The sequence below is a fragment of the Staurois parvus genome, unplaced genomic scaffold (genome assembly GCF_062004578.1).
Source record: "Staurois parvus isolate SC_StPar_1 unplaced genomic scaffold, SC_StPar_1.0 ptg000533l, whole genome shotgun sequence".
NCBI lineage: Eukaryota > Metazoa > Chordata > Amphibia > Anura > Ranidae > Staurois > Staurois parvus.
In genome coordinates this window covers 1,306,682-1,322,282 of record NW_028318329.1, presented here as the reverse complement: position 1 = coordinate 1,322,282, position 15,601 = coordinate 1,306,682, and positions in this window count along the sequence as shown.

The following is a 15,601-nucleotide window of genomic DNA, read 5'->3' as shown; positions in this document are numbered from 1 at the left end:
ATTTCAATCGGGTTGAGGTCAGGACTCTGACTGGGCCACTCCAGAAGGGGTATTCTGTGCTGTTGCAGCCATTGTTTTGTTGAATTACTTGTATGCTTTGGGTCTTTGTCCTGTTGCATCACCCATCCTCTGCGGAGCTTCAGTTGGCGGACAGATGGTCGTACGGTTTCCTGCAAAATGTCTTGATAAACTCTGGAATTCATTTTCCCATCAATGACAACAATCCGTCCAGGCCCTGAGGCAGCAAAGCAGCCCCAAACCATGATGCTCCCTCCGCCATGTTTTACAGTGGGGATGAGGTTTTGATGTTGGTGTGCTGTGCCTTTTTTCTCCACACATAGTGTTGTGTGTTCTTCCCAAACAACTCAATCTTGGTTTCATCTGTCCACAGTATATTTTGCCAGTAGTGCTGTGGAACATCCAGGTGCTCTTTTGCAAACTTCAAACGTGCTGCAATATTCTTTTTGGACAGCAATGGCTTCCTCCGTGGTGTCCTCCCATGTACTCCATTCTTGTTTAATGTTTTTCTTATTGTAGATGTGTCAACAAAAATGTTAGCATGTGCCAGAGATTTCTGTAGGTCTTTAGCTGACACTCTGGGATTCTTCTTTACCTCATGCAGCATTCTGCGCTGTGCTCTTGCAGTCATTTTTACAGGACGACCACGCCTAGGGAGAGTAGCAACAGTACTAAACTTTCTCCATTTGTAGACAGTCTGTCTTACCGTGGACACATGAATATCGAAGCTTTTGGAGATACTTTTGTAACCCTTTCCAGCTTCATACAAGTCAACAATTCTTGATCGTAGGTCTTCTGAGAGCTCTTTTCTGCGAGGCATGGTTCACATCAGACAGTGCTTCTTGAAACCAGTAAACCCAAAACAGGTGTGTGTTTTTTAAGGGCAGGACAGCTGTCAGCAACACATCCAATATCATCACACTGATTGGAGTCAAGGTTGGCTCACTCCTGGCTCCAATTATCTCTGGGAGAAGTCATTAAGCTAGGGCCTCACATACTTTTTCCTCCCTGCACTGTGAATGTTTACATGTTATGTGCAATTAAACCATGGCAACATCTAATGTTTGTGTAGTATTATGTTCAGCAGACTGTGTTCTTCTATTGTTGTGACTTAGATGACGTTCAGAGCACATTTTATGCCCAATTCATGCAAAACTCCACGTAATCCCAAGGGGTTCACATACTTTTTCTTGCAACTGTACTTAAATCTTTCTGCAAATGTCCTACTCTAACAGCCCTTAGGCGATCCCTGAAAACTCATCTCTTCAAAGAAGCCTATCCCATCTCCACCTATAAACTTTACCTTCTCCATTATCTTATTCCTCACAGTTATTACTAGAGATGAGCGAATCGAACCAGGCGAACCGGAATTCGAGTCGAATTTCAGGAAATATTCGATTCGCGGCAAAACCGAAATTTTGCCTACTTCGGGTGCGCGAATCGAACATTTCCCGATCAGCCGGCAAAAGTGTCCCTGCAGTGAGCTCCGCTATTTCTGACAGTTCTCTGACAGAAGGAACACATGTTTAGCGGTTGAAACATTGTATCTATTAGTTTACATTTAGGATACAGATGTTTCAACCACTGTACATGTGAAGAAGCTGTGAGAGAACTGTCAGAAATAGAGGAACTCTGCACATACACTTTTTGCCGGCTTGGAATTATTCTTCTTTTCATCCTACTTCTTCTTCTTCTTCATCTTCATCCTCAGAAGAAGAGGATGAGGATGAAGAAGCAGAAGAAGAAGTAGGATGAAAAGAAGAATAATTCCAAGCCGGCAAAAAGTGTATGTGCAGAGTTCCTCTATTTCTGACAGTTCTCTCACAGCTTCTTCACATGTACAGCGGTTGAAACATCTGTATCCTAAATGGAAACTAATAGATACAATTTGTATCTATTAGTTTCCATTTAGGATACAGATGTTTCAACCGCTGTACATGTGAAGAAGCTGTGAGAGAACTGTCAGAAATAGAGGAACTCTGCACATACACTTTTTGCCGGCTTGGAATTATTCTTCTTTTCATCCTACTTCTTCTTCTTCTTCTTCATCCTCATCCTCATCCTCTTCTTCTGAGGATGAGGATGAGGATGAAGAAGAAGAAGAAGCAGTAGGATGAAAATAAGAATAATTCCAAGCCGGCAAAAAGTGTATGTGCAGAGTTCTTCTATTCTGCAGATACACTTAGAGGAGCTCTGCACATACACTTTTTGCCTGTTTGGAATTAATCTTATTTTCATCCTACTTCTTCTTCTTCTTCTTCTTCTTTATCCTCATCCTCAGAAGAAGAAGAAGAGGATGAAGAAGAAGAAGAAGAAGAAGTAGGATGAAAATAAGAATAATTGCAAGCCGGCAAAAAGTGTATGTGCAGAGTTCCTCTATTCTGCAGATACACTTAGAGGAGCTCTGCAGATACACTTAGAGGAGCTCTGCACATACACTTTTTGCCGGCTTGGAATTAATCTTATTTTCATCCTACTTCTTCTTCTTCTTCTTCTTCTTCATCCTCATCCTCATCCTCAGAAGAAGAAGAAGAAGAAGTAGGATGAAAATAAGAATAATTCCAAGCCGGCAAAAAGTGTATGTGCAGAGCTCCTCTAAGTGTATCTGCAGAATAGAGGAACTCTGCACATACACTTTTTGCCGGAAACCGCTGTATGGAGGGAATGTCCCAGAACTGTCATAAATAGTCTATTTCTGACAGTTCTGGGACATTCACTCCATACAGCTGTTTCAACCGCTGTATGGAGGGAATGTCATAGAACTGTCAGAAATAGACTATTAATGACAGTTCTGGGACTGTCCTTCCATACAGCGGTTGAAACATTGTATCTATTTGTTTCCATAAATGGATCCATTTATGGAAACAAATAGATACAATGTTTCAACCGCTGTATGGAAGGACAGTCCCAGAACTGTCATTAATAGTCTATTTCTGACAGTTCTATGACATTCCCTCCATACAGCGGTTGAAACAGCTGTATGGAGTGAATGTCCCAGAACTGTCAGAAATAGACTATTTATGACAGTTCTGGGACATTCACTCCATACAGCGGTTGAAACATTGTATCTATTTTTTTCCATAAATGACATTCTGCAGATACACTTAGAGGAGCGCTGCAGATACACTTTTTGCCGGCTTGGAATTATTCTTATTTTCATCCTACTTATTCTTTTTCTTCTTATGAGGATGAGGATGAAGAAGAAGAAGTAGGATGAAAATAAGATTAATTCCAAGCCGGCAAAAAGTGTATCTGCAGCGCTCCTCTAAGTGTATTTGCAGAATGTCATTTATGGAAAAAAATAGATACAATGTTTCAACCGCTGTATGGAAGGACAGTCCCAGAACTGTCATAAATAGTCTATTTCTGACAGTTCTGGGACATTCACTCCATACAGCTGTTTCAACCGCTGTATGGAGGAATGTCATAGAACTGTCAGAAATAGACTATTAATGACAGTGTTAATCCCCTATACATAACCCATACTCCCCCCCATACCCCCCCTCCCAAACACCCACACCTCCCACCACCAAAAACACCACAAACACCCCAACAAACCACAACACCAAAACCAAACCAACACCAACAACACCAACACAAACACCAACAACACAAACCCAACAACACCACAAAAACACACACCAAAAACACCAAAAAAACAAAACAACAAACCAACACCAACAACACACAACACAACAACACCAAAAACCACCAACCCACAACACAATCACCAAAAAACCAACAAACCAACACCAAACAAACAAACAACCACCAAACAACAACACCCAAACCCACCAACACACAAACAAAAACACACCACAACAAACACAAAACACCACCAAACAAACCACCAAACACAAACAAAACAACCAACAAAACCAACAACACAAACCACCAACACCCCAAAAAAACCAAAAACCACCAACACAAAACACCCCAAACACCAACACCACAAACAAACACAACAAAACTCACAACCAACAACAACACCAACAACAACACAAACAACCAAAACACAACACCACAACAAACAAACCCCACACCAACAAACCCACCAACACCAACACAAAAACACCAAACCAAACACCAAAACCACAAACAAACCAACCAACACCACCCAAACCAACACCAAAAAACACAACACCAACACAAAACACACAACAACACACCAAAAAAACCTCCAAACCAACACAAACAAAAAACCCAAACACAACAACACAACACCAAAATCCAACAACACCACCAAACACAACACCAACAACACACCAAACCTTCCATTCTCTCCTACACCACAACTACCTCCAATCCTAATCATCTCTCTCTCTCTCATCCTCCTTCTTCTCATCCTTCTCCTTCTTCCTCTCATCCTCCCATCATCCTCTCCATTTCATCTCCTCCTTCTCCTTCATCTCATCCTTCACTCTCTATCCTTAATATCCATCCTTCTCCTCTGCTTCTCCCTTCTTCTCATCCTTCTCCTTCTTCTCATCCTTCTTCTCATCCTTCTCCTTCTTCTCATCCTTCTCCTTCTTCTCATCCTTCTCCTTCTCCTTCTTCTCATCCTTCTCCTTCTCCTTCTTCTCATCCTTCTCCTTCTCCTTCTTCTCATCCTTCTCCTTCTCCATCTTCTCATCCTTCTCCTTTTCCTTCTTCTCATCCTTCTCCTTCTGCTTCTCCTTCTCCTTCTCCGTCTTCTCATCCTTCTCCTTCTTCTCATCCTTCTCCTTCTTCTCATCCTTCTCCTTCTCCATCTTCTCATCCTTCTCCTTCTCCATCTTCTCATCCTTCTCCTTCTCCATCTTCTCATCCTTCTCCTTTTCCTTCTTCTCATCCTTCTCCTTCTGCTTCTCCTTCTCCGTCTTCTCATCCTTCTCCTTCTCATCCTTCTCCTTCTTCTCATCCTTCTTCTCATCCTTCTCCTTCTTCTCATCCTTCTCCTTCTCCTTCTTCTCATCCTTCTCCTTCTTCTCATCCTTCTCCTTCTTCTCATCCTTCTCCTTCTCCTTCTTCTCATCCTTCTCCTTCTCCTTCTTCTCCTTCTTCTCATCCTTCTCCTTCTTCTCATCCTTCTCCTTCTCCTTCTTCTCATCCTTCTCCTTCTTCTCATCCTTCTCCTTCTTCTCATCCTTCTCCTTCTTCTCATCCTTCTTCTCATCCTTCTCCTTCTTCTCATCCTTCTCCTTCTCCTTCTTCTCATCCTTCTCCTTCTCCTTCTTCTCATCCTTCTCCTTCTCATCCTTCTCTTTCTTCTCATCCTTCTCCTTCTTCTCATCCTTCTCCTTCTCCTTCTTCTCCTCATCCTTCTCCTCATCCTTCTCCTTCTCCTTCTCATCCTTCTCCTTCTTCTCATCCTTCTCCTTCTCCTTCTTCTCATCCTTCTCCTTCTCCTTCTTCTCATCCTTCTCCTTCTTCTCATCCTTCTCCTTCTCCTTCTCTTTCCTCATCTCCAAGGGCATTTAAATTAAAGGTACAGTGTTCTGCACTAATTTAAAGGCTCTCTGAAGCCTAGAAACCCTTTTTATAAGTCATCTTCGTAGCGAAGAAATTCGCATCGAATCGAATTTCACACTGGAATTCGCCGAATCAGCTGAATCGAATTTTTGAGAAATTCGCTCATCTCTAGTTATTACCCGTGTACCAATGAAATAAATATAAAAGATAGTGAGCGCTCTCATAAATGTCAGCAGCTGGAACACTTTAGGCAACCATAATGCCTCAAACATAAACAATAAATCTCAAAACAACAGAGTGCAGCGCTTAAAAGATGAAAAGTCAATAAGGTGATAATCAAGTATCCACAATAGTACACTGTAGAAATACGAATTCCCACGGCCTCCACTCTGTCAAAATAACAGAAATGCGCACTCACCGGAAACGCATGGGTTATGCGCATGTGTGATCATGCATCACAGGCAATAGATACATCAGAGGTTAGGCAGCCAGGCATCTCCCTCACGGTGGGTCATCACAGACTCCTAAGCCAGGTCCAGGGGGTCCCCTTAAGGTCAGCCAGGTGCTTCATGAAAAAACCTTCTCTTAGGGTGGCAATGTGCTTTCTCTGTGGGAGTGAAAGCTCCAGACAGGAGCCCCAGAAAACAGATGCCCAAGATAGTGTAGTATGTCCAAAAGATAAATGTTTATTTATAAAAGCAACAGGGCAGTATGCATGTTATACATCATGTAAAAACATATACAGCAGTACTGACCACAGTTATGATGGCCGCCGGGCCTCCTCGTGGCTCCGGCGGTGGAATGACGTCACGCTCTGCACAGTTCCTCCTTAGGCCTTTCGTGCTAAAGGCACATCATCAGAGGGGAGACTGTACAGTACTACTGGTACTACACTACTGATCACTCAGTTCTTGGTTTGCTCTGACTGGAGAGCAGAGACTGTCATTTACTGCTCAAGGCTTTGTTCCTCCAGCACTCACTGCAGTACCAGTCAGGAGAGGAGGTAGGAGTAGCTGGATTTAAATTTGTGCTGACAGGCAGAGTCAACTTTCAATAAGACAGCTGGCTGAATCCTAACAATACGGTGGGGATCCTACAGAGTCTGGAGTGGCTTTGTGATGTCAGTTGATAGAGGGCAATAGCCCTAGCAGTTTTGGTCAGGAGTCAGAAGACTTGGTCTCTTTTAACTCTGGAAGTTTTGGCCCCACAAACTTCAAGGTCATGATTGACTCAGCAGCTACTTGCAATTTTAGGGAGATATGGAAAACATCTAAAACTATGCAGAACCAACAATCAGGTTTACATATATGATTCAAGTATTCTTATACAGCTTAAATCATAACTTCAGACATTTTTTATTTTTGTCTGTGACCCCATTGGTTCAATTGTCCCTTATTCTGTCCCACATATGTGCATTTTTTCTGTTGTTTTGACCACCATCAGGTTATTATTTTTCTGATGTATTCTGACGTCTAGTACTGGCTTAGAGTCACTACAGCTTCTTTCTGCTTCTACATTTTTTTAAACTCTCTGTTTCTCCCCTCCCTTTCAGTGCTTGTTAGTATACAAACTTGACCCTCCCTGTTTTTGCTATGTTCCCTTGGTCCGCTTTAGCCATTGCAGGGACTAAGTGTAGAGAGTTATTGTCTTTTTACTCTTCAAAAAACTGGAAAAAACATAATCTGTACTGCACTTATCTGAAGTAAATTGAAATAGATTCAACATCTGTGTTTTATTGAAGAGTTAAGCTGCCTGTGAATAGTGCCAGGTCAGCCAATGACCATTATAGACTGGGCCTATGGAGGTTTGTCAATGCATAAAGCAGCATTTAAAACAGAACATTCCTCACACTCTAAAAATTGAGAAATTAAAACATTATGTTACTCCTCCCTGCCTCCCACAAATATATCACTTTGTTCAAAGGTGTCCAGTTGTCAGGTCTGAGAGCTGTAATGTCAGAGTGAGCAGGAAAATGCTTAACCATTTAAACATATCAAATATAAAGTTTCACATGAGAATTTGGGGGGGGTCTAAGACAGTAGCAGTTGACATAAAAAAGCTGTGTGGGGTTCCCATCAACATTTTAAAAAGAGATCTCATACAAAAAGAAGGAAAATAGTGGGACTCCAGAAAATCTATAACATACCTTATTAGGTCATGCAGCCTGGCTGGCAGACAGGCCAGGGAAAGGGATGATGAACATGAGTCCCTTCTTGAACCATACCAGGCCACACATCCTCAACATGAGGGGGGTCCCTCCTGGAAAAGATATTGCCTCCTGGTTGATGAAGACAAAGGCCTCCTCCCCACATCCCTGGCCTAGTACTTGATGAGTTCTGCAGGAGGTGGGCTTATCAGCTACTGGAAATCTCCTGTAAGATATGGTGGCCCCAAGATACTGCCCTAATTTTTTTAATTAATTCACAAAAAAATGCAAATAATAAATAAAGTACAATTTCTGACAAGTCCTTTAACAGAAAAAAAGTCCCATGATATACATCCACTGCCAATAACATTGTCCAGCAATGCAGATCCACACCAGTAAGGACTTTTAAATACTTTTAGAAAGTGTTTCCTTTCTACCTTTATGATTTTCAGGTTGCAGTCACATAGTATATAAAATTAGTAACTATATTTATGATGTATTCATTATAGGTATTTATATACGTTTGAAATAAATATATTTTATAGTTACTGTAAATTCTAAATGATGACCCTCAGTACAACTAAAACAGAAATAAGCCCCTTATATCTCACCACCAGACCACATAGGGGAGGAATGAATGAAAAATGTAAACATATTCCCCTGTTCCCATTCCTTACACTAGAATGAAGTGTATTGTTATAAGTCTTGAGGACAGGCAGATTGAACACTAAATACATTTTCAATTTAGCATGAAAAAGCTGTAACTTTAATAATGTTGCCTTGCGAAGATTTGTTATGATTTTTATTGTACACATGAGTTTACCAATATGAAAATCTTGAAGGCGACACAACAGTGTTGATACACATATCCCCATAAGCTAATTTATTCCATATCCAAGCCGGTAGAATCTCTGTTTGGACAATTTCCACAATTTGTCGTTCTGAAAACATCAGTAATAGAATTATAATGAAAAGCTAGGGATTTTTTCCCAGGCATTTGAGATTACTTTGTATTTATTCTATTTATGCTGAAAACGCTTTTATTTAAATTGACAAAGCAACTAGTGTGGAGAAAAGTGCACTGGGAACTTTACCTTTGTTGAACCAAAATATTTATAGCCTGCCAGCTAGCCTCTCTCATCTGCTATTAATGGACAGAATCCTCAATGTCCTTGCAAACACATAATGGCTTTGGATGAGCAATAGGGATTTCAACAGTAACCAGGCACAAATTTTAGATGGAGCTTTCTTCATGCACCCCTACGGGTACATTGAAAGGTTACATAAGGCTAGAAATATCCCTGCCTTTGCTGCTAGTGCAATAGATTGATGTTGTGCATTTTTTAATACTCATGTGCTTATGTCATCATTGTAAATGGAACAGCATTGTAAGACACTTAAAATGAACACATCGTGGTGTAAAGGGTACCAGTCAGAATATATTACTTGGCCTAGGGTGCTTTGGGTTAGCTTAGAGCATGTGTTCATGGTGAACCCAACCCATCTGCAGATTGCTAAAATAGATATGTAATGCGGATGTTTGCTGCTGGAGCAACCAAATACCAATAGTGCACTTCCTGTCCTGAACCTAGGTTAGATGTCTTAGAATGGCCAATAATAGGGTTTGTTATGTGCACTATAAAAAGGGGTACTCAGCAGCTATATTAAAGCATATTTGAGCTTTTACCTTGTAAAACATCCCATTCAGTTTCAAATAGAAATTAACATCAAAATGTTTGTGTATGTACTGTATATTAAAAAAAATTATAAATACCTTTTTTTCCTTTCTTTACAGGTGATTACAAGACCTCTATTCCCAGCTGCATAAAGGACATAGCGAGCTGGGGGTGGAGACTGCAGTGGAGCGTGCCAATAGGAAGCAGAGAAACAGCAGTACACTGGTTTTTCCAGTACAGCAGTACACTGATCTTTCCCAGTGAACAGCTGTGCAGGGGAGAATATCAGCAGAAGCCTGACCACTGGAGTAGAGACAATTAGAATGCAAAGAAGGGGGTCTTTTTCCTTTATCCTTCTTTTAGGTCAGGGGTCTGCAAACTTTCTAAACAAAGGGCCAGTTTACTGTCCTTCAGACTTTAGGGTGGTCGGACTGTGGCCATCGGGAGTAGAAAGTGCCCCGGCATCAGTTGCCCGGCATCAGTTGGAGTAAACAATGCCCCATCATTGGTGTCATTGGTAGGAATTGTTCACCATTATTGGTAGGAATTGTGCCCAAACATTGGTAGGAATTGCGCTCCAACATTGGTGTCAATTTTGAGGATTTGTGCCCTATCACTGCTGTCAATGCAAGGAATTGTGCCCCATCACTGGTGTCATTGGAAAGAATGTGCCTCGTCTCTGGTGTTATTGGGCCCCATTGTTTGTGTCATTGGGAGGAACTGTGCCCCATCATTGGTGTCATTGGGAGGAATTGTGTCCCACTGTTGGTCTCATTGGGAGGAATTGTGCCCCTTCGTTGGTGTAAGTGAATGAAGTAGTGCTCTAAGGGCCAGATAAAATCAAGCAAAGGGCTGCATTTTGCCCCCGGGCTACAGTTTGGAGACCACTGTTTTAAGTTATCATTGTAGCACCCTCTAGTGTGCTACTAGAATAGTGTAGGAACATTTATTGTGTATGACTCATGGTAACTGTGTGAATCTGTGATTAAGTCTGGGCCACTTCAGGCCAGGCTGGATGACTTAAAGGATATGTTCACCTTTTAGACAAAAATAATAAATGTACAATTTTTTTGCAGGTAAAAAAATGTGCATTTATTATTTTTGTCTACAAGGGCCTGTAAAGCATTGCACCAGCGAGCAGTAGATCACTGATGCCATGCAGGTCCCCTGCAGACCTGTCAGAATATCTGCTTGCCATACAGGAAGAATGAGCAAGCAGATATACAGACAGGAGGCTTCAATGGACTACTATGGCGCTCCACCGCACCGTGGTACTTAACTGAAAACTACAAGCCTACAGTCGGTAAGGCTATCGGAACTTGCAGTTCATTCATTCACGGAAGTCCATGAATGAATGATGCGGCCATGAGAACAGAGCCCCGTACGGTCGTGCTGTTTTGTAATGTGACAGATAGTATGCGCAGACTTCTCCCCGTACTAACAGTCAGAGGGAGGGTGGGCAGCGGGGGGTGGCTGTGGCTATGGGAACATGTTACATGCTCCACCCATTTCTAAATGTAACATGTTCCCAGAGGTAAAATTATCCTTTAACAGGTTGGGATTCGATCGCCTTCACCTGGCTCTGGAGGACCATAGAACATTTCAGAAGCCAGTGGGCGGAAGGGGTGGAGACCTAATCTGCATGTTTATCCCAGGTTTGGAGGCTCTGGTATAGTGGTAGACCAACCCATAAATATTGGAGAGTGTTGAGGAGACTGTTGGTGACTTGAGAGGGGTCCCATAGGTCTAGTGGGGCTGGCCTCCAAGCTGGGCTCAGGCGGGTCCATTCAGCAGTACAGCATGAACAGGATCAAGGCCTGGGATCAGTGGGAGCAAAGACAACAGAGTGAGTACATCAGCAGTGTTCACTAACTGTGGATGTGAATGTGGAAAATGCATGTTGCCTGGCTGTGCAGAGCTTAGGGGACCTAGAAACACAGCAGCCCTCATGAGGGTGACACTACAAAGAATAACTAAAATCTCATTATTTTTATCCACTACATGTTGCTATTGATTAACATAGCACAGGGTAATAAACCATTCTTTCCCAATAAGAGTGCAAAGACTCATATTAGTATCTATTTTCATCTGTAGCCCCAGTTTTCTTCTTTACAGCTTACATTCCCTTCTGGTCAGGGAATGCACTAAATGTACCTTATCACATAGGTACTCTTGGGCTCCATTCACAAAGTGGCATTTTCCTCTTTAAAATTTGCTGTAAAATACCTCATAGCGTTTTTCAAAAATAATTTGCAATTCACAAAAAATCTACTAAAAAAAAGGCATGCTGTATTTCATCAGAATATGCAGTATTTATCTCATGAAACCCTGCAGTATTTTATCTCATGTGATATCCAGTGGAATGGATACACTGGAGAAGAAGTAGAAGCCCTGTCAGTTTTTATTGCTAATAAAGAGGTAAAATGGTTTAAACCGTAGACGTATGCTCACTAAGTCGGTGCAGTTCTTGCAGCATATGTATTAATATAAAAGTGACTAGAATACCAGTCAAAGGGAATCTGCTTTCACAAATGTGGCATATCAAAAACAACTAAGGTAAACCGGAGTTCCAGCTGTTTTTGTGTTTATTAAAAGTCAGCAGCTATAAAAACTGTAGCTGCTGACTTTTAATAATCAAATACTTACCTGTCTTAGGGTCCAGAGATGTACTCACCTGCACCGTTCCTTTTCCCCTTATCTACTCCACGGTGCCGGCACTAGACACTAGTTTATGACTTCACAGCCTGGTGCCAACTGTGCATGCGCGAGTCGCGCTGTGTCTCCTAATTGGTCTGGCAATCTTCTGGGACCTGTGAAAGTTCCCAGGAGACTGCAGGAGGGAGGAGGGGGCCGAACTTCCGGCTCGATTCGCTGCAGCAAACTGGAAGTGGGTACCTGTGAAAAACAGGTATCCGCTCCCCCCTAAAAGGTGCCAAATATGGCAGAGGAGGGGAGGAGGAGGCAAATAAGCGGAGCTTCTGCTTTTGAGTGGAACTTCGCTTTAAATGTGGTAAATACAAAATATTTTTCTAAGTGTCAAATATTGAATTAAAATAGTCTAAAAAAAATCACATTCATATGTAAATACCCTTTTTCTACAATGTTGTCTGTTTTATTGGTAGAAGAAGGGTATTTATACAGAATATATACATGTGATTTCTGATACTCTTTTCTTTCAATATTTGACATTTAGAAATATATTTTGTATTTACCTAAAGTATAACTAAAGGAAAAACTTTTTTATTTTCGTTTTTGATAGTGTGGAGAGGTACCAGAACACTTATTTTTATTGCTGTCTGTCCTCGTTAGGGAGATCCAGCCTCTCTATTTGTCCTGTTTACCATTATCATGGAAATGTCCCCAAAGGGACAAACACCCTCCATTACTTTATCCAAAATGAAAAAGAAAAGTGTTGCCTATAGTTCTACTTTAAGGCAAATAGATGGTGCAATTTGCAAGTTACTTCAGAGCTTAGAACATAAGGTAAAGCTTCACTTTACAAAGAATACCCAATCACATGCAAGGAAAAAAACAGCTTTTTGACAACCCACATTTTGCCATTTTCTTTTACTTTCACTTTCACTTTTAATAGTAAACAGGACAATGAGAAGATGAATCTCCCTAACGTGGTCATAGACGGCAATAAAAACCTGACTGATGTTCTAATACACTTCCACTCTATCTAGGTTAAAAAAAAATCTTTAGTTATTCTTTAAGTAAATTAACCCCAATGATTTCCATATTTAGGTTCTATTTCATTACTGTTGAGAGAACTGATCCAAAAAAGCAGAAACTACTCAATATTGCCTATTATATTTTTACATTTCTTAAATAACACATACCTGGACTACTACTTGGTTACTGCATGGATTTCATTATTTATTTCCTTCTGCGAATTGACTTTAATACCTTTTTATGAGGTATTTACCGAATATCTTGACCATTCTGCGGTAAATACCTCAAAATGGTATAGTGAATTGACAGTTTCAGGATTGCGTGCGATATTTAGGAAAAATGTGTCTGGACACTTAAATATTGCATGCAATCTGCTTCTGTGAATGAAGCCCATTATATTCTATTATCCATTGCATCATTGCACCTCTTAATTGATGAAATTTCAATGATGTTAGGACCAGTTCCATTTGGTTTGAATGCAATATCTTTGTTTCCAATGAAGAGCCATAGTAAGATCATTCCATAGGTATATATGTCCATGGCAATAGAAGCTGTTCTGCTTTTGCCAGTACTCTGTCGCTGAAAACTCATCTCTTCAGAGAAGCCTGTCCCACCTCTATGTAAAAACTGAAATTTGATTTTCTCAACTCCCCTCACTGCTATTATTTATCGCTTACAAACCTTCTTTTTTAGATTGTAAATTCTCATAAGCAGCAACCGCAGTCATATTACTGTATTATCTCCCTTTATTTTTTAAAGGGATGCATAAACTGTTGGCACTGTATAAAGCCTGCAGAATAATAATCATAGGTGATAGGATTACTTATATGTAAAGTATTTTAATTACAGCCTTGCCTTAACAAAGGTAGGGACAGCCTATGAAGAAAGTAAAACAATCTGTAAATACTGTAGAAAAAAGCAGTTGGGTTTGAACCAACATTTAGCTCAGTACTATCAAAGGCCTGTTTCCTGTTTTTTTCTATCTTGTTTAACCAGGTCAACACTGGACACTTTCACCTCCTTCCTGCCTAGGCCAATTTTAAGCTTTCCATGCTTTCACACTTTGAATGATAGTTACTCAGTCATGCAACACTGTACCCAGAATTCATTTTTAGAATTTTTTTAGACAAGTATATATTTATTTTGGTGGTATTTAATCACCACTGGGTTTTTTACTTTTTGCTATATAAATAAATTAAAAAATGTTTTTCTTAGTATCTATTATAAAAATTTGCAACTAAATAATTGTATTTCATAAATTTAGGCCAAAATTTAATCTGCTACATTTCTTTGGTCAACATAACCCAAATCAGTGTATATTATTCAGTCTGTGGGAAATGTACAGGGTCTAAAAGCTATGGCACACACACATACATATATATATCTAAAAAATAATAAATATGAAAATTGAACAATCCTGATGTACTAACAGCCTCATTTCCTGAGGTCCTAATATGCCAGGACAGTACAAATACCCTCAAAATTACCCCTTTTTTGAAGGTAGACATCCCAAGGGATTCAGTAAGAGGCATGGTAAATTTTTAGAAGTTGTAATTTTTTTCTCCACAATTTTTTGCAAAATAAAAATAATTAAAAACATTTGTTTTTTTTCCACAAATCTGTCATTTTAACAACCTACTTCTCCCACATGGCATAGGCATACTTGCAATTACACCCCAATACACATTTTGCTACTCCTCCTAAGTAAGGGGATGACACATGTGTGAGATGTTTTCACACCCTAGCCTCATAGAGGGACCCAAAATCCAAGAAGCACCTTTGGGCTTTCAAGAAGCATAAATTATGCATAAATTACTCATCCAATTTCCTGACTACCTATCACACTTTTGAAGGCCCTGGAGCACCAAGACAATGAAAACACCCACAAAATTACCACATTTTGAAAAGCCAACACCCCAATATATTTTCTATGAGGCACAATGAGGCTTTTGAACATGTCCTTTTTATTTGCCACAAGTTTTTGTGAACTGTGCAAAGAAACTGAAAACATGTTTTGTTTTTTGTTTCTTTTTACATGAAGCGGTCAATTTATAAGATATTTCTAACACTCAGCATGGACATACTAAGAAACTCCAAAATGTGTTCGGCTACTCCCCCTGAGTATGGCGATACAACATATGTTAGACTTTTTCACAGCCTAGCCCCATAGAGATGCCCAAAATCCAAGGAGCACCTTTAGGCAATATATAGTCAAAAAATTACACATCCATTTTCCTTACTACCTAAAGACAGATGTCGATGGTCTACTGGGATGCTGACAGATGTTGACGGACCAGTAGGGACACAACAGATGTTGATAGCCCACTAGGATACTGACAGATGTTGAAGGTCCAATAGGGTCACTGACAGATGTTGATGTTGCAATGGAACACTACTGCAAATGTTAAGCACTGGCACGCTGTGACAGATTTTGATGGGACACTGTTACACTGTGACAGATGTTTTTGTGCACTGGTACACGTGACAGGTGTTGATGGGATACTAGTACATTGTGACAGATTTTTATGTGCACTGGTATACTGTGACAGGTGTTGATGGGATACTAGTACATTGTGACAGATTTTTATGTGCACTGGTATACTGTGACAGATGTTGATGGGACACCGATACACTG